At 29.9% G+C, this 21,014-nt stretch overlaps 1 protein-coding gene across 1 annotated transcript in view; it reads right to left on the bottom strand.

Annotated features, from left to right (window-relative positions):
• Positions 1-21,014, bottom strand: part of LOC125069809 (transcription factor hamlet-like) — an 83,858-nt gene that overhangs the window by 41,438 nt on the left and 21,406 nt on the right. Inside the window, exon 2 of the mRNA XM_047679387.1 lies at positions 5,346-5,418. The gene's annotated coding sequence lies outside the window, so the exon portion shown is untranslated. The remainder of the gene's footprint in view (positions 1-5,345; positions 5,419-21,014) is intronic.

A 21,014-nucleotide genomic window follows, 5' to 3' on the forward strand; every position in this document is an offset into this window, starting at 1 on the left:
CCTAGCTTTACGGTAAGGAGTGTCTACCAAAGCACTAAACCAGTTCATAATGTTTTCTCGGAGTGTGCCGATGTCTGCATCATTAGGTCTGCATATTATAACCTTCTTTTATCTATGTATTTGCATATCCACATATTTTACAGTACTGGACGCGTTTTGACGCCTCCAATGACTTTATAAGGGATCGCGGCAGGTTTACTTTAGTGTTAACGATAAGGAATTGCGGTAGGATTATTTTAATTAATTCGAAGGAAAATAAATGTTGTTTAATATACGTATGAGGCGGCGAACCGTTATGTTTTTTACTTTATTACCATAGATTTCTTTAATGAAAATTTATTTGTTTTCATACGGATACAATAACGATTTTACACTGTAATAAATGCACCAGATAACTATTGAATACTCGTTGCGTAATGTTTCCCGGTAGTATAAGCATCGCTTATCGAATTTGAAATATATTCAAGCATGACGTAAGCGATAGCCTCTTGTTATTTAAATATTTGCTGCGTATAATTGTTTTGTTTTATACGGTGATTTTGAAATTGAATTCGGTTAATAAATAATATGTAACTTATTAAAAAATATTAAATAGAAAAATGTGTTTTTTTTTAAGTTGTAATACAGGAAGGGAAATTATCTGCATGATTTAAATTTAAAAACATATATTACCTACAAGTACCTCAAAAATAAGCTATTTAAATAAACATTGAAATATATAATAAAGTGCGTAATATTAATGGAATGGCTATGTAAAACACCTTGTAAATTTCAGTTAGCTTAACGAGCGTCTGGCCATAAATAAGCCTACGAGATTTCCTCTTCGAGTGATATACACTAATTAAATATAATAAACAAAGACGGCCAAAGGAGAGTGGACAGACGTGGTAGGTGGTGAAGCGAAACCTCGCGGTATTCGATTGTGAGCAACCGCAGATACTGTGGATCTACTGATCCGACGCTTTCGATATATCAGAGGAAAGTGGGCTAGTCCACAATGTTGTTTGATAAGGCTGGTCGCGTGCTACGACGCCTTTATAGAAAAGTGAAACGGGTACTGTTAGATACCTATCTCTTTTTTATTATCTATTGCGATTGTGCTGTTGCGACATTAAATACTTAAGTTTTAACGACTCGTATAATAAATTGCATATGCTCCTCGTGATTACAATAATGTAATATATTTTTAATTGTTTTTATATCTTGTATGAGTTTATTAACCTATATTTCATATTAAAAAAAATATACCGACATATATATTTTTAAATAATAACCCTATAAAATGTTATTCAACAATAGTGGAATAAACATGTAAACATATGCCGCTAGTCATATCAAGCGGAGGCTTATCTTTAAATCCTTTAAAATAAGCAACATTTATGGAATTATATATAATGGAATTTACAAGAACAAATACTGTATTTACTTAGTTCATCGCTGAAAGTAATAAACTATTTGTTTTATTGGTGAGTAGGAGTGTATACAAGTTACAATGTACGATGTTCGTGACACGTTATTTTCTCGTATATTTATTGCGTATACATATAAATTAGAATCTTCGCATACATTAGTTAGGACTGTCTTAGGCTAGATATGTTTATGATGACACATTTTGCAAATAGTCTCACCGGTTGCGACGTAAATATGCGTTATTAAAGATAATTATCACAAGTTACTGATGTGTTTGTTTTAACTTATGATTAAAAGATGGTATCTTTATCGACAATAAAAATATATATATTTCTCTCTAAAGTAAAACTATTCTTAATAATTTATTACTCAATATTTCTGTTTGAAAGATTCTAACCAAAACATAGAATGAATTACGTACTAGTTTCGTAGTTTTAATATTACAAAAAACGTTTAAAGTAAATTTTAAAAATAAATCATCTTTTAAGTAAAAACATTTCTTTTTAAAAAATACTAGTATTAAATCAAAGAATTACATACTATGGTAATAAAATCTGCATGTTAAGTTAGTCCTAAGTGTGCACAATTATAAACATAAATGTTTTAAATCGAATTGTCATAAAATGTCTTCAAAGTGTGCCGTTGGCTTTCTAATAAAATACAAAATAAATAAATTAAGCTCGTAGATTGATGTAATGTCTATTATAATATTTGATAATAACAGTACAACCTTGTTCCATTGTTAATTTTAAGTAACCATTAATGGTTAATCTCAATATATAGTTAATTTTAATGATAAATATACGCGACGATGGAGACGTAATGTATGTAATGTACTTAATAAAATTTGCCGCTAACTTTTTGTTGTTTTATACTTAATAGAATATGTAGTGAATAATGATATTACATCATATATATTACATTAACAAATATAAAACTGAAATCATTTTAACGTTCCAATCAAAAACGCAGCCATATGCAAGATACGTTTTCCTTTTATTTGTGATGAATAATTGAAAATATTAACCAATGAATATATTACATAATTCTATTTGAATTTCGAGTATTATATATTTTTTAAAACAAAATGTTATAAATAAAACATAAATAATATTTGTTTTTTAACCAGACGTCAGTTATGTTCATTTTAATCTTTCGCGATTTACATTTTCCATTTCATATTTAAGTTCTAACCGTGACTCATATTTGACTGGTTCCAGACAACTCGTGACTACGACAGGTGCAACTTTAATAACGTAAGGCATAAAAATAAAAAAAAGCAATGTTAAATTTCGAATACCAAACGGATTATAATTGATATGGTTATTAAGAAGGAGACGAAAACATCCAGTTGATATAATGCGATTGTCCGTGATAATTTGGTAACCATCATTATTTTATAGTCTTTCTTATATATTGCTTACCATCAAAAATAAACCATACTATCAAACATAAAAGAAAACATTGTAAGTTAAACCAAAGTTTTGAGGATTTTGGAGAATTGTAACACATCTAGTGTTACAAGTTGTAATTAAATACTTGTTTATATTACTACAAATACTTATCCTTGACTGAAGATGATTGAGGATTTGTCTTCAGATTGATTTTTGTTTTTTCTTATTGTAATCAAATTAAAAAAATATTTAGTTTAAGTAAAGTTTTTTTACATATTATTTTATTCAAATAGATTTTTATCTCAAGTTATATATTGAAAGCAAGAATATCTAGCAACATTTTTGTTATATTTTTTTCCAAAACAAATTTAGGTAAATTTACTCTTTGCAGACCTATAAAAGCATTTGATAGCTTTTTGATTTTTTTCTAATAAGTAGTTTTAAAAAGGTTTTTATATAAAATAGTAAATATATAATCATAAGTTGCTATATACATTTTACAGTGCAATGTAAAAGTTGTTCTTGAATTACTCGCGTTTACTTCTATAGCGTGACTCGACTTCATTATAAGGCGTGTGTCAAAATTATACTCCGACGTCAATATAATGAGGAATTTAAATTGTATGTAATGTAACAAAACATTTAATTTTTTAGCACACGTTGCGGCTTAATTTAGATATCACTATTCAAATCGACATTGAGACAAGGACGACAACTACGAAATATAGGCTTATTTATCTTGTGTCAATTATGTCGAATCCAAACTATTGCATAAATTTTTTTTAATACTAATTAGTTAAACTAGGCTTAAGTATAAGGCTGTAAATCCTATATTTATTGCAAAAAAAACACGTAATAGACTTCAACGCCGCGCACGAGACAAATTGTAAATATAAAAACATTTAAAAAAAACTGTGATACTGTATCATGTATGTGATCAAATTCGAACCCGACACTATCAACTAAGATCTCCGTGCTCTATCCATTCAACTTTCTCGACACTAATTAGATTTAGTGTATCAGTTGAAGACTGTTGATTTCAAATTGATCCAAATACATAATGAATGTAAGCGTATTAATCGAATGTCTGCATTCACAAACTACTTTTTATTTGGTTTTACTATCAACTTCTAAGTAATTCCGTAGTATTTCTTAGAAGCAACATCTAGTCGGATTTGGGCTCGTCCTGCTTGCACGATGTCTTCCTATTTTGGATCTTAGTTAAAGTGTTTTATAGACGAGTGAGAATGTTGTATAAAATTATCTGAATTTGCATGGATTTAAGGCGTAAAATCGTTGGAATACCGGAGGAAATTTCTAAGCGGCGGTCATTTGCTAAACTACATCGGTATATGTTATGCGTGAGCAGTTACATGAACAGTCTCGAGCGATATTAATACACGGAGGCTTTGTGTTCCTGGATGCGATCCGGTGAAGTGCAGAATTCGTTATTAAACTTATCATGTACATATAAACTGAAATTGAATTGAAGCTTAATTTTATATTTTCGTCTATTACCTAACTGGAATTAATTATTTTTGTAATATATACATGTTTTTTTGTATTAACCCATGATAGTCGACCAAGAGATTTTTTTTTTAAATTTTCATCAAGCGAACGCTCAAGAGTCTCTCGAGTTTGGGGGTGGAGAACCAATACACCATAAAAATCATTTCGGAGAAAGGTTGGCGTTTGCTAGGCGGTTAGGCGAAAAGTCACAGCTTTTAATTACGTAGTTTTTTTTTAGAGATACATTTATTCTTATTTTTAATTTTTATTTTCTTCTACCTCTTCTAGTCAGTTAATAAGAGCACCATGGCATGTTCTCAAGTATTACTCGATACTGGCCTCAGTAGCCGACTAATCGCCCCAGGTCAAACCGTGTAGGAGCCGAGACCACCGCGTTTATTATAATAAGCCATTATAAAGTTTAGCCATCGCCCTTTATGCGGCTCACATTGCATTAGCGGAATTAATTTTATCTTATAAGCTGAACACGCTTACAAGTAATTATTTCATTGGTGAATACATGCATGAAGACTCTATTGAATCCTTTAGCTACTACGCTAATAAGGTAAAATAAATAATATTAATATTTATGTATTTACTTGGTAGTAGGGCTTTGTGCAAGCCTGTGTAGGGACGACACACTCATCAAATATTCTATCGCCAAATAACAATACTTACAGCGAATTGGCGTATTGGTGTGATGTAAGGAATGGTTAATATTTCTTACAGCGCCAATGTCTATGGACGATGGTGACCCCTCACACCAGTTTTGCCAGTCCGCCTAACTGTTACCTAAAAAAAATATCTTATTTTTTTCTTAACTTAGGAATCTGCTTTTTATCGAACATAAAGTGATAGTACAAGGCCGCGGTTCAAAACAATCTGGAAACAGGTAAATTTATTGTCATACTGTTTTTCGTCAGACAGAAACAAAAAATATTCGCAATTAAAATTTTATTTTTATTTTTGAATGAAAATGCAGTTAACGATCTTGTATGCTTAACGCTATTATGTATCTAATAGATCCCTTACCTATTAGCGCTTGGATGTGGAAACCGGGGATAATCTCATTTGCGGTAGACAGTTTGGCGGCGTTTTTTGTACTCTGAAATAAAAAAATAAATAAATGGTAAAGTAAAATGAAAATAATTTATATGTACTATATTTAAATATATATTTAATTCAAAAAAAAGTATGAGGTATTATATTATATCAGTAATAATATTTTTAATTATAATATTAATGTCAATGAGAATGCAGTGTTTCACAACCATTACACAGACGCCCAATATTTCAAACCGTTTCGACATTGTATCCGATGACAATTATTCTATGATAACATTGCAAAATTACCACTGAATTAGTCGCATCGTGATCCGTGGCCACAGTTCCGATTCTAGAAATCGGCTTTTGAAATTAATTGCGTGATCTTTGAACTATTGCCAAATGTTAACAAACCCCGCATTGTCGCTGGATTCGGACGAAGGCGGGTAACGTTATTAAGTTAATTATTATACATTCGGTAAAAATGTGTTATGTACATTTTATATAATGTTTGAATGTGTATTCCTCATAAATGATTTCCAGAACACACACACACTTACATAAATTTAGTGAATATTTAAATTTTGATGATATGTTACAAAAAGGAAATATATTAAGTATTATTAATTAAGTTTAAATAATACTTGGTGTGTTTGTTTGAACGCAAGTAGCGCGGACCTACGAGTCCGATTTGAATTATTTTTTTGTGTTAGGTAGTACATTTATTTAGAAAGCTTATACGCTACGTAACAACTCTTTATACATGAAGCAATGTTAAGAAAATTTTAAGTATTGAGGCTTATGAAAAATTTTTTACAAGTTTTCTACATGAAAATATTACTTTGTGTTTATGGATTTGCGCAAACCCGTCTGTTCAGGTTCCACCCACTAGTTAATTATTCGATGCAGCAAAAGTGTATGGCAATTGTGTTCTGCTTTGAAAAGTGATTGAGCCAGTGTAATGAATTAGGCACTAAGGAAATAACATTAGAGTCTATGGTTAGTGGCGGTTTGACTATTTTTCACGGCTCTTTAATATTTATGGGCGGTGGAGACAACTTACCATCGTGTGGCCTGTCTGCCTTTCTAATTTAAATAAGTCGAGTTCTTTTGTTTTAAGATTTTAAGTACTATACATTTATTTATTCATTCAGAAGATGGTAAATTGTTAAGTTATAAGTATACTAAGTCGTTATAGAGGTGGTTTAATGTTTTTTTTTTTTTATTAACAGTTATCTTTATTGACACATAAATAAAGCAGACACGTTGCGAAATTGCTAAGGACATATCGCGTGTTGTTTCGTTAAATCGTAAAAACTGAAAACGATTAACGACCCTTAAATAAAATTAAAATATATTCATTGTAGGTATTAAATTTTAAAGTAGGTCATTACAGTAACAATTACTTTTATTTCAACATTATTTTCGAGTTTAGTATAATTTTAAATTAGTCTAAATTATCTTTTATGTTAATGTGTTTTTTTACTGTTATCACTTCGATCACCAGTCTTGCATTCGAGACAATTCTGCTACGAGTAAATATTTTTTAAGAATTATAGTGCCAAAATTATGTTCACTATACCCTGATGTGCATTAAAAATATTAATTATTAAAAAAAGTGCGTTTATTAGTTTTGGTCGGATGATATTAACAAACAATATTTAAGTTGGCCTAAACATTTCTCTTAAGATAATTATTCTATTTTTAAATGTATCCCAAAAGCAACCACATTTTATGAACCGTATTATTATATATACCTTTCCGTAATTATTCGTAAAAATAATATTATTCCACTTTAATTATAAAATAAAAAAATAAAGACAAAACGCCTTGAAATATGAAGAAGTAAATATAAGTTCTATTCGGAGGCTGGATCTCTAACAAATCGCTTTAATTCCATACAATGTCTGTCTTTCATAACAAATGATGATTCTCTTGCTTAACAAGATAGATTTTTTAAATAACATGTGCTTGAATGAATCCCATTCACGTTTTCGAAAACAAAGGCTTAAACAATTTGCGGGTTCGATTAGAAGTTCGGCTTTTTATAAAAGGAGAACGCGTTACAGTCTGCATGTTCAGTCAACAAAACGCATGTATAATTTTAAGTTATTTATATAAGAACCAACTTAAACCAGATAGTTTTAAGAAAATGTTTTATATATTACAATAATTTTAAATGTGAGTTCTTATCGTTCATTTATAATACTAAGTTAAGAATTTAATATTTTTCGTTTTTCGTCTTTAATGGCAGTGTGTATCATGCGTTACATATCGCATACAATAGGCGATGATTCTGATACAAAGCAATGGGAGCCGCGATTATTAATCGTCATTGAAGATTGATGTGACATTCTGATGTGTAATATACCTTTATTGATGTAGGTTAAGGTTCCACAATGATGCAAGAAGCCAATCCTTCTAATAGCGTGTTACCGTAACACCTAAAAATAACAAAGGCAATCCATAACATTACTTCTATAGTATTTTTTGGTTACGAACTCTTTTTTAACGTTCGAATTTTAAAAATTATTAAGTAACCAATTTTTTTTATTATGTTAAGACATAAAATTACGTAGCATAATAAGTATGGCCGTTAAAAAAACCGAGTGCTCGTTTAAACAAAATATTATAGTTCTATACGGACAGTAGACGATATAGCCTACAATTATGATTGAATGGGACGAATTAAACATATTTTTAAATATATTTTGAACCTTATTCTGAATGCCATAAGGTGTAGAGATATTAGTAGAAGGAAGTCCGTTGGACGGTCGGTATGATTGGTACAACAATAATTAAGTCGTACCCATCTTGATTCAAATAGTAATTTTATTGTAGTTTATTTTGCCGCGTGATGTTTGCCGAATTTTGATTATCGGTCCTAGCTTTAATAATCAAAGTCTTGAATTTTATTTATTTTAATAAGATAGGATAACATTATTCCTTGTTTATAAAAATGTTTTAGCAAAAAATATTAGTTTTTAATTAAGAAAAAAAAAACATTTTTAAAGATTAGTTTTACTTGCGTAATTTATTTAATACAGATAATTAATATATAATACATTTGAATTAATATTAGGAATGTAATTAAATTATGCGTAAGTATGTAAATTATAGTGTCACATGGGTATTTTATATATTTTATACAAGAATTATTTTTCAATATGCCCTCTGGCCATAATTATGTTATAAGTGTTACACGGAGAGAAGTAAAAGTAATCTCTAGATAAAAAAAAAATAACAACCAAATGTAAAAGTCACTAAAATGTATATCATCCGAGGTAATTGCAGAAACCCCAGTAACATTTACGACCGACGAAATGAGGAGAAGGGTCCTTTTAGTGATTTTGGCTTTTTGACTTTTTACAACATTCGAAAGCAGCTTCTTATGCAATCGAACACGCAAATTTATGAAGGAGGCTTTAATTGTAACATCGATTGACGGATGTTAATAAAATTACACTTACGAAAATATCGCTTAAATCGAATAAAACTCGATATAGCAAGTTTTACTTTTATTATATCGTATCAAACCATCGTCTCAAGAATAAATTAGTTGACAGAAGTAATTTGAATCTTTGGAAAATTACTCGGCATCATCGCATTTCATGGAAACCGTCGCACGTATTCGAGTCGTTTTTTCCGTATATGTCGTATAAGGATGTTTATAGCGACTCGCCTCGACGTTACGCAGATGTTTGTTTTTTTACTATTCAAAGGCTAGTTTTAGGGCTAAGATCACTACCATAAAACATTTTATTGAAATTAATTTCTAATTGTATCTGTAATAAGATTTAAAATTCAGTATACGTTAGATAATATTAAGACTTTTTCGATATATTAATTTATTTCCATCGACATTATTATACAAAGGAAGGAATGTAAATTTAATATGATTTTAAATTATATTAATTTATTCAAGCAAATCGATGTATATAATTTTTGATATATAAAGCTTCTTGACCTGGTAAAAGGTTGCTATATTTCACTTAAATGTGAGCATGAAGATAAGCTAGTACGGTAAATTTATTTATATTAAATACAAATCGAAATATGCATTATTGGCCTTACATAAATGTACACTTTATGAATAAAGCCTTATTAAGGTATTGAAAACGTACAAAGTTACATCAACAAAAAATCTCTTAGCTTGTTTTTGTGGTTTTTTTTTGTTTATAGTTATAAGATTATGTTTTTTTTTTTAATAATAAGATGGCAGAAGAACAATGGTTATTGCGTCAGTGAGTTTCGATATCAACCCATGCATTTGGATAAGATATTATATAAAATTATCTTTACGAATTCGCTGGCGACCGTGCAAAACGAAAATTGCTATTCTTAAAGTAAAAGTAAAGTAAGAGCCTATGAATGTTTCACTGCCGGGCTAATAGTACTATTTTCCTTACAGAGGAGAAGTTTTGGAGTTTAGTCTACCACACTGCAACATTACGGGTTGGATATTGGATTGGATACATGCAGGTTTTCTCACTGTGTTTTACTTCACTGCCAAGCTCGACATGAGATGATTATGAAAACTAATTAAGTACATGAAAGGTGCAAAATTCAGAAAAGCTTGCTTGGGTTTGAACCAGAGATTTTCGACTAAGATTCACGTGTTCTAGACCAGAAACCGAGTGGGCCGTCTCTGCAAAACATATTTATTTATACAAGTAATAATTACAAATATACATTTAACGAAGACCGAATAATAAACTACGATAAATATTAACATTAATTCCATACAAACATTACTAAGTTTTATTTTCTCCTGACCTCAGTTTTATATCTCTTGTTAAATGTAGGAAATAAAACATAAAAGTAATTGCTTAGACCTAAGTTTCGTGACCACTTAATTTTACCTCATTGGACGTGTCATTAATGCGAACGGTTGTAACTGTTAATAAGGTGTAATATACGTCTTCTTTTGAAATAATGTTACAAAATTAAGATGTCCATGATTTTATTTACATTTGAATATAAGGGTTATTATGATACTAGTTTTCGCCCGCGTCTGTCGGCCGTAGGTTTTAGATATCCTTCTTGAGGTTAAAGCATACTTCATATCAAATTTGATAATATTTAGTTCAGTGTTTTAAGCTTGATTGCCTAACATACAGATATACAGAGCTACTTTTGCAATTATAATATTAGTATAGATTAGGTGTGATGATATTAATATTTGTTTTTTATATAACGCTTCATTTATGTTTTTTTTTTTTACGAATATATGTTAAATCCCTGAACAAACTTTCATATGTTCAGGTATTTAACATATATTCGTTTGAACTACTAAATCTAATTCCTGGTGATTAATATTTACGTTTCCGTTCCGAAACGGAATCAAAAGTATCCTATGTCTCCTGGTTCTAAACTAGCTCTCCACCAATTTTCAGCCAAATTGGTTCATCCGTTCTTGAGTTATAAGTAGTGTAACTAACACCAATTTCTTTTATATTTATACAATATTAAGCCGTTCTTGATTCATATTTTGGTTATTGCTGCTTATATTACATTATATAAAGGTTTTTGTATGGTAAAGTTTAAATCAGTCTGTTTTTATCGTAATTTGTTTTCATTTGGCTGAAATTTGGTATTATTTTTACTAGAAATTGTCTATTTTGTATGTAACTATGGTTTGACATTATTAAAAGTAGTATTGATTGATATCTTTTAAACTAATGTTGGCCTTACGGTCATTTTCAAGTGTGTGCGCTAACATAAGTGTACTCTCTATTCCTTTCCTCTTATAACTCTATGGTATGTTATATCTGCACAAAAAGAAAGTATTCTGGGGCAATGGACATACCCAGTAATGACAATTTAGACCAATGAGGCAGTCAATAGAAAATAAAGGTAAAATATATTCTTCTATTGACCTATGTCTAGTCCTATGACCTAGTCTTGATATTTACGTTACGTACCTTCAACGTGTTAGCTGATAGGGTTCATTTGTTTTGTTACAGCGTGAGTGAGCTCACAAATATAGCCATAGGACTATATCCTATATAACGTAGTAACTTATCTGAAATATTGTTATTAAACGTACTGTATTATCGAATTAGGACAACCATGTTCTGTAATGATATGTGTACAGTTTTGATAAATAAATTAATTAATTATAGTACAACTTTGCAGATCAGTGAAATGATATAAGTGAAATCGCAGCTATAAAGAATTACATTTTCATATGACATAAACAATACCACTACCACAATCTGAATGTTTTATCTTTGAAGTTATATATAGTTTATAGTATATTATAGTAGTTTGGCGTATATATACATATTAATTATTTAAAACCTGACATTTGCCCTTATACATTAAATGTAAACGTTAATTAAGTACCCGAATTTAAGTGATTACTTAAATGCTTCTGTACTTTAGCATTATACATTTAAAAATATATATTATTGTAAAACATATTCCAATTTTAAAAAGTGAGGTAAGCTAATGAGTTGAATATTGTTTTGTGTTCATTAAAATTTATTTTATGTTTCTAAGATATGTTACGAAAGAATAAATTATCAAGTGATTTAAATACTGTCAAGAAATTCAAAATTACAATGAATTCAATGAAAATTGAGGCCATATTTTATGAAACAAATGCCAATTTCACAATGTTTGTTAACGATATCAACTAAATTGTGAATTCGATATCTGAATGTTGAAGAAATAAGGGCTTAACTCACGATCTAGGAGCCTTTATTATGCGCATGAATAATTTGTTTCATTAGTGATTTATATATGATAAAGTAACCACGTGGAATATGCAAACATAATTTTACTATAAAATAATTCTATTTTATAGAGATTGATTTTTTTGACCTTTCAGTATTTTAGTTTAAATATTTTTCATCTAATACCGAAGGTATGTGTTTTTCCAATATTTTTTTGAGTTCTTACAAAATATAAGTTCGAGTAATTATGTAAATATAATATAACACATAAATTCTAATTTTACGTTACATATATTGTGAAAAAGTCGCCAATGTGAACATCAACGATGTGTCTTATATATTGAAAAATTAAAAAATGTTTCGTTGTCAAAATAATAAAAATACATTTTTATCGTAAAGCTGTGTGCACTGTAGCCTGACCTTAGTGCATTTAAGTGTTGGCGCGCATTAATCTTGTCCTTGCACTTTGCAGAGCGCCATAGTTGTTACGCCCTGCGCATATTCTATTTAGGGCAGGCGTAATACGTAATCGTGTTGTGTTTTGATTACCGTTATAAAATAAGTATTTTTTAATAATAAATAAAGAATATAAACATCTGTTTTCGTACTTCATTACGGGGTAAATAATTGAATTTATTATAATTAAATTTAACATAATAAATTATAAATAAATTTAAGGATGCATAGTCTGAGTCCCGGATAACCGAAATGATCTACAGGAAAATTAATTCGGACGCTGATAGAGTTACGGAATGCAGCCAGTGTTTATATGCAATATTATAAAATCTAAGTCTTGTTTGTATATAATATAAAATAATAAATAATATTCTTCACTATATTTTTTATTATTTAAAAAGAGAACTCGTTTTTGATGTCCTCAAAGTATATCGAAATTAAACGACATCTGATTGGCTATCGAATACGATTGGAGAAGGGCCTGATAAAGGGATCTGTGATAAGTGATTTAACTATTTGCAGACTTTGATTAAACTGTGGTTTAAATATACATATAAATATGTATACCGAAAAAGTTTATATGAATAAATGAAACAGGAAATATGTTTGTGTGTAACTAATTTGCATCCTTTATACTTAATGCTTGTAAGGTCAATAAATAAAACTACTGAACTTGTAAACATTCTCACGACAAATCTACATAGGAATGAAGTAACATAAGTAATGTAAGGGCATACAAAGCTGTTTACATAAATCAAAGAAATTATATTAGCGGTAATACATTATGTTTTCAGAGTAATTAATAAAACTGGAGTATCATTATCATTGATTGAAGCCTTAATTAAGATCATTCGTAATTAAGGATTAATTTATCTTTAGATATATCTTCTTGATAGTATAACATGACTACTCCACTTAGTCCTAAGTTTCAAGTCGTAGCAAGCTCATTATGATAACATGCAATGGTTTCGATTAAGTTACTTTGTAAGTTATTTCGAAGTCGATTTTGGAAACGTTTTGCCGGCTATCGTTACTTAACCGCGTCTCGTAGGTGATATCTGCTGATAAAAACAATTAAAGTCAGCAATTACACGTTCTTCTTGTAAATAATATGGTCGTTATAAAATGATATTTTTGAGTGTATTTTTTTCAGCTGGCACAATAAAAATCTCTTTTGTTTTGCTCTTTTGGTTTTTAGTAATGTTTAAAATAAATACGAAAATATAGGCGCACGTGATGCGTGAGTCATTTGACACATAATAAGCTGATTTGGCTGACTGACTAGGAGACGTGAATCTCGACTGAAGTTTGTGGCCTCATTCTCAACCAATGAATTTTCATGCTATTAATTTGTGTTTAATTATAATTCATCTCGCACTTGAAGAAGAAAGTCTCGCAGTTGTCGGATGAAATGCTTTCATATGAGCCGTTTGGTGAAATAAACTCCAAGCCCTATATGAGAAAGGTAGAATTTTGCCCATTAATGAGATATCGACAGTTATTTCACTTTATATAAAATCGTTTTATAAATTTCCGTGTCATGTTTTGTATCGCTGAGTTAATACAAAATGATTAGTGTGTGAGTTTTTGACTCGCGCATCATTCGACTCATCTCCGCTTTAGTCACAAACTGGTTGGACTTCCTACGTTCGCAGGATGTTGCTCCATTTTCGCGATTCATTAGCTTAATGGCTTTGGCCTGACGATCATTTTTATTGCGAAATCTTGATCTCAGAAATCGATTTTAATGAACACGAGTTAATAAGTCGAGATACAAATAATGATTATTTTTAAATTCGACGATAAGAAAATCAATGTAACCAGATAACGTTTATCGTTATTTTATCTATAAGGCAATTAAAAAAAATTGTAATCGAACAAGCTGTCTGTCTTCTTTGTTTTAGCTGATGTGAATATTATTTATTTTGTTCAAATTAATAAATACTACTTTTCATGTTGAATTTAAATAAAAATAAACAAAAGAAAATTTACACATTCCAATTTCATATCCTATTCGTACGCAAATTACTACTTAAACAACATTAATACTAATATTATATATTAGTAATATATTATAAAGTTATATGTGATGCCTTTATCATTTAAACATAAAAACACACTTTATAATGACACTACAGCAAATATAATGTTTCAACTTTATTACAAACCCATTATATTAACATATGAATGACTGTAAAATTATGGTACATTTGGTTTATATTCAAATACATTAACAAATAACAAGACACTGCTATTTAATATATTAATCTTAAATTGTTAAGCATATGATATTTCAAACGTTCCGACAGTAAAGAAATACAAGCAAAAGACACCTTTAAGTCATGATTGATAGAGTGTAAATTTATTCGTCAATGTTGAAAAAAATCGTGTCTACGGTAGCCGAAATCAAGGGTCAGGGGATCAAGCGTGATCGAAAACTGATATTAGTGATAGTTACAAGAGTGACGCATGCGTGAATGAGATATTAGAATGAGGTAAGGAGTCGACTGGTGATGAAATAGATACAAAGATAGATGAATATCGAATGACTATTACGTTGCTACGTACTATACGGTGTTATCATATCATCTATAAAATAAGGGCGCATGCAGACACAATTTATTGAAAATTAAATTGTATCTTTCTAATACTTACTTTTTCTGTAAAATATTATTTTAAAACATTTAAAAGTATCGTCAAGTTTTATTATAAATACCTGATCTTTGACTGCAAACTTTACATGAATAATAAAACAGTTGATTTATTCCTTAATAACTTCTTACAATCAACAAGAAGACATATTTTAAAAAATTATAAAACAATGAAAAATTATGCCATAATAATTTTAAACCGGCAAATGAATGCAAAACAAAAAAATTTAACAGCCATATCATTGTCCAAGGAAAAAAGATCACAATGAGAATGAAAAATTTTGATGAACCCTTTTACTCAGGTTGCGATATATTTCGCGCTTAATTGGGTGCCCAAATGAGTCGAGTACCTTAAATTAAACAGGGTCGGTGACATCAAAGAGACTGGGTTACTTTTTGCACGGCAAGGAACAATAGCGTAGCAGAAGTGACATAAAAGTAATTTAATCGTAATTCATTGTTTAATACGCTCGCTCACTATTTAGTAATTTTCAATCTCATATAATTTATATATCTAACTCGTGCCTTTACAAGAAATTTATAAAACTTTACCTACAGCAAACAAACCGCCAATGTTACCCTCTCGATGGCTGAATTAAAAATGTGCGAAGTTTAATAAAAATCAATTCAGCGGTTTGAAGAAGTAACAGATTTACTTTCGCATTTACAGTTTTTGTATAGATTATAAATTTTTTCTTTGTGCTTCAATCACGTGCTACTGATCGTATCGGTATGAGACATGTCACAAAAATAAAAAATAAAATTAATTTATTTTATTTAAGTAGACTTAATCTATACACGTTAAACGTCAAAAATGCTTATGCATTAGATCAATTCGTGCAATTAGTAGATAATACTTTTAAACAGCTGCCATTAATACCACAATATACTTTCGCTGCCATATTCAATACGCTTCATATTCTATGACCACAGCTTTATATTTAAACAGATTAGAGTGGACGTTGTCGCGAAGATAATTTTAATGGCCGCTTCACGTTACGTCGAGTGTAAGAAGATTCACGGTTGATGTACTTCGATTTTAGGCTTTCACTTGTGTGTAGAAAGTGCTTAAAAGTGCAAAAGATAAATCACTTTAAACTGTATCTTGTGAAGTGCGGCACTGCTTTTAAGTGGCTTATCAGAAGCGATTAATATTAAGTGCTGTTATTATTTAATGATAAGTTTTTAATTAGAGCCTGCAAATTAGTAAGAAGCTCGCGAATCTATCGTATATTTTATACAAAAATCGCCTTTATATTACAAAATTAAAAAATCAAATTCATGCACTGTTTTTATGTAGGAATTCGCTTATATGTTATTTCTAGGTAATGTTTAATTAAGAACCAGAAGCTCTTAATAAATGTCACTTCAAATGTTTTAACTAATTGAATAAGGAGCTATGAGGCATTACCGTATTCGTAATGTATGTATCCATTAACATTCTGACAAAGTATTGAAAACCAGTCAAGTGTGAGTCGAACACACATTAAGAGTTCAGTGCAACCCTTGTTTTGATTATTAATATAATTCTTCATGATAGCAGCTCATGTGACAAGCATACGGTGTAGGCTTATTTATAAGATTTGACGTTAAGGAACCCTGATAATTGTGGGCATATCAGCCAGGTCAAATAGTTTTTAATTACCGATAAAGATCTATTTCAAAGATATATTTTCATTAAGTTGTTCTTGCTCGTGTGTTGCATAATGTCAACTATTAAACGGGCATGATAAATGACTTCTGTTCCTTTTTTCAATCAGTGTCATATTAATTAATGCAGATAACTGACATCGTATGTTAATTATACCGCTACGTAGATTTGTAATATAGTTTGCAAGGCAATTATTTCCTTATCCAATTTATCTTATTAAAAAAAAAAATTAAAGGTTCCTTTTAGATACTGATTACTTTGAATATTATAATTTTTTACAACTGTTGTTGTTTACGAATGTGTTTTTAAATTAATCTATAACGTAAATAATTAAAAGACACGGAGACACATTTATGAGCAATCTGACCAAAGCTCCGTGTGAATTGACAGCTGATTTGATGCGTCCGAGATATAACAATTGACGTATGAAAACAACGATTTGAACTTTATTTCTACGTGTATAAGGTTGAAAATGTTTTTTATTAAGTTTAAAATAATAACTGGTCTTCTGAAAGCATCTTAAGTGCGTGATCCGTGAGAATTAATTTCGGAGTAATGGCATCGTACCAACGGATCTGTGACAACGCGTAAAAAAATGTTATGATTTGGATTAATTATAATACATATTTCCAATCTGGAGCAATTTAATAATTTACTACGAATAATAATTATTATTTCCGGCGCTTGTCGCATCCATTAACTGATATTTTATTTAAGATTTCGATTTTATTATTACGTAATACTAAAGAGTTGATTATAATCAGATTGATCTCTCGAATGCCAGTTAACATGACGTCACAGATATGAGGGATGATAGCCACTGTGATGTAAAGTTCAATAAATATATACATTGCAAAATTAGAATGGAACTGGCCCCTTTACATTTCGATACTGTAATATTACGATTCTAAAGTGCTTTTATTTACCAGTTTTTTAATAATAATAATAAATATTGGACAACATCACATACATTACTCTGATCCCAATGTAAGTAGCTAAAGCACTTGTGTTATGGAAATCAGAAGTAACGACGGTACCACAAACACCCAGACCCAAGACAACATAGAAAACTAATGAATTTTTTCTACATCGACTCGGCCGGGAATCGAACCCGGGACCTCGGAGTGGCGTACCCATGAAAACCGGTGTACACACTACTCGACCACGGAGGTCGTCAAAAGTCTTAGTTTGAATAAATAATATATTGATTCGGTTAATTTCGTTTAGGAGACCAGGGTAATTTCATTTGTTTTTGTTTAACGCAGGGGCTTATACAGTCAACTATATGCAAATTTTTTATTAACGAAATATATTATTCCGTAATCTGTTAATTACTTCTTTATATCAACCGTCTTAAATTAATTACGTATTGCATAATTATAATGTCATTACGGAGTGTTGTCGTATAACTCGTCTTTTTAATATGTTAACGCCAATTATCTATATTTTCTAAAATTTTGTAATCTATAATAATAATTATAAACTATATCGAGGTCGTGTAACATCGTTAATAAAAATATTAGTAATATAACCATCATAATAGGCCGTACTTTTTCGTAATTTTATGTAATTATTTATTAGCGTTTGTAAGTATGGAGAAGATTTTACTGCCTCACATTTTATAAAACCAGACTTATGAATTATGTTAATATTATTAGCAAAATTTTAATTAAGTTAACCGTCGCGATCGAAACATTGTTTTCTAAATCAAAGTCTGTGTAGTATTGTGTAAACGAAAGAATAATAAGAATCTGCTTTCTAGCAGGAAATGTTCACTATAAAAATATCGCTGGACCAGTCTCTAGACGTTTCTCGTTCAAATTCATGTACCGGGAAATTAGGCTCGATATAAATTTGCATTTCCGTTCAACTTCTCAGCTTGATTGAATATAGAAAAGCCACATTTAACGGTAGGGAAACCTATACCGCGGGATTGTACGTAACCACAATACATCTGGAGATTTTGTAAGTCTGTACCGTTACGTATAACCTACGGACGACTGACTTATGTCGCTGATTAAAAATATACTGTCTACACATGTGTGTTTTCTGTTTAATAATAATTTACTTGTAAGAAAAGAGCTGTTGATATCAAAAATGTGTTCTGTAGTATAGATGTGTGTGTAATTGTCCATTATTGTACTGTTGAAGTAGTGTGTGGTTTTATTTACAAATTATGTTATTCGAAGCGGGATTACATAATAAAAAACATTTAATAAGCACTATAAATAGAGTAAAGGCCTATATCTATAAATGGTTAAATTAATATATTTTTATTAAAGTAAAAAAAAAAAAACTAACGTGTCCTTCAATTCAACTTTTTGTTTATAACAAACATTTAATTAGGCTAAATAAATTTGAATACATTATAATTTTGCGAACTGTACCTTAATACATTAATAATAAAATTCAATACTTGTGTCAATTTATTCTATATTGATATTATTGGAATATGGTTCGCTTTTTACTCACAGGAACTCTTACATAAAATGTATTCAGTGTATCTTTTAAAACTAATAAAATACGATATAGATTTCATTGTACTAAGTAGTTATAAAGGCTATCAAGGCAACAAATAAAATTTAGTTTTTAATTAAAAATAAATAAACATACTAATATCGTAAATATTTATATTTGAAGTAGATCAAACGAGACGGAAGGTAATTAATCGTTGCATAAAATTATATTTTTTGCTGTTTGGGTATAATCATAATGAAGTTGTTAACACGCCACTTCTTTTTAGTTCTATGTCGGTACAACCTCAAACGGGAAATCAAAAACCACAGCTATCTTCGATCTCCGAACAAACCTAGAAGCCTTAAAATCACCGTTTAATACATGATGCAAAATACGCTTTCCTATACAGCGACGTCATTCGATACGGAGCAAAAACAACGCGCGGGTGGTCGGCTGTCTTCCCGTAATTAACATTGATATTTATGACGAACGTGAAAACGCCCTGGATATTTAAATTGCTCGTACTATTCAAATAGATACGGTTTTTGTTCGATCGATTTAAATACAGTTAGCTGTAAAGCGCTTGATGTTTTTGATTGTACAAACATGTAGAATCAGAAACATCAAGCGATCTTAGCGATTGTTTGAAATTCATTTATGAAATTACCTTTAGTCTTTAATATAACGAAATTCTTAGCGGTTCCTATGTTTCGTAAGACGAAGACATTGGTTCTTTCTGTGTACTTTCTTCGGTCAAATCGGATCGCCGATAAATCCGACGGGGATTATGAGTGTTGGGAAAAGAGAATACGGTTATGTTTCCTCATATTATTATACAAATAGTCTATATTGATTTAATATATTCTTTAAAAATAAAATAAAATAATACAAACAAATAAGTTATATCCAATTTTGACACACAAAAGTTATTTTACTCTTACATATAATAATAGAACCAAAGAAAGCTCAGACGGATGGCTTATATTAAATAATAAATGTATAACGGATTGCTACAAAAAGCGTCTAATAATTCATTTATAGGCTATTTCCTATCGCTATAGCCCTCTGATATGGATATTTGTATCGACGCTATGTCTCGGTGGCCATAACTGTAAATATGACCACGCCTCTACGACTTGTCTCCAGAGAAACTGAGTGAGTGCGTGTCTTAGTACTCGGATACACTAACAAAAAATATATGATTTTATTTATAAGCCTATTATTAGTAGCACACCTCAATGTAAGATTGATTTTAATTATTATTTATCGTAAATATAAAACCTTTTCAAATATACGTAGACATTAAAATTATAATAAATTAAAAAATTAATTGGTATAAAATATGTTAGCCGTTTTATATTCAAATTGAGAAATTTAAAATATCGGCAGATAAGGTACTTAATAAAAAATATGAGGCCTTAGATAAAGTATTCAATTACACAAAAAGTATTAATAGAAGCCGCATTAATGTTACGTGATGGATACGTACAAAAAATGAAGTACTGTGTGGACTCAGCCTTGAAATAATCTGGACAAGAAAGCCGATCAGCCATCGGCCAGTTATGGACTGAACTATAAAATATTATTAAAACAAAAACATGTTCTCGTTTCACTTACACGCCTTCTACAGCTCAAACCATTAGAAATGTCGTATTGTTGGGAAATCCTTTTAAAGTTATCGTTTTTATTACTTTGCAGTCTATTGACTTTTTTCGTTGAACTTAAGAACTTAGAAAACTCTGTTTCCCGTACGAAATATACA

Source organism: Vanessa atalanta, chromosome 16 (genome assembly GCF_905147765.1).
Source record: "Vanessa atalanta chromosome 16, ilVanAtal1.2, whole genome shotgun sequence".
Taxonomy (NCBI): Eukaryota; Metazoa; Arthropoda; class Insecta; order Lepidoptera; family Nymphalidae; genus Vanessa; species Vanessa atalanta.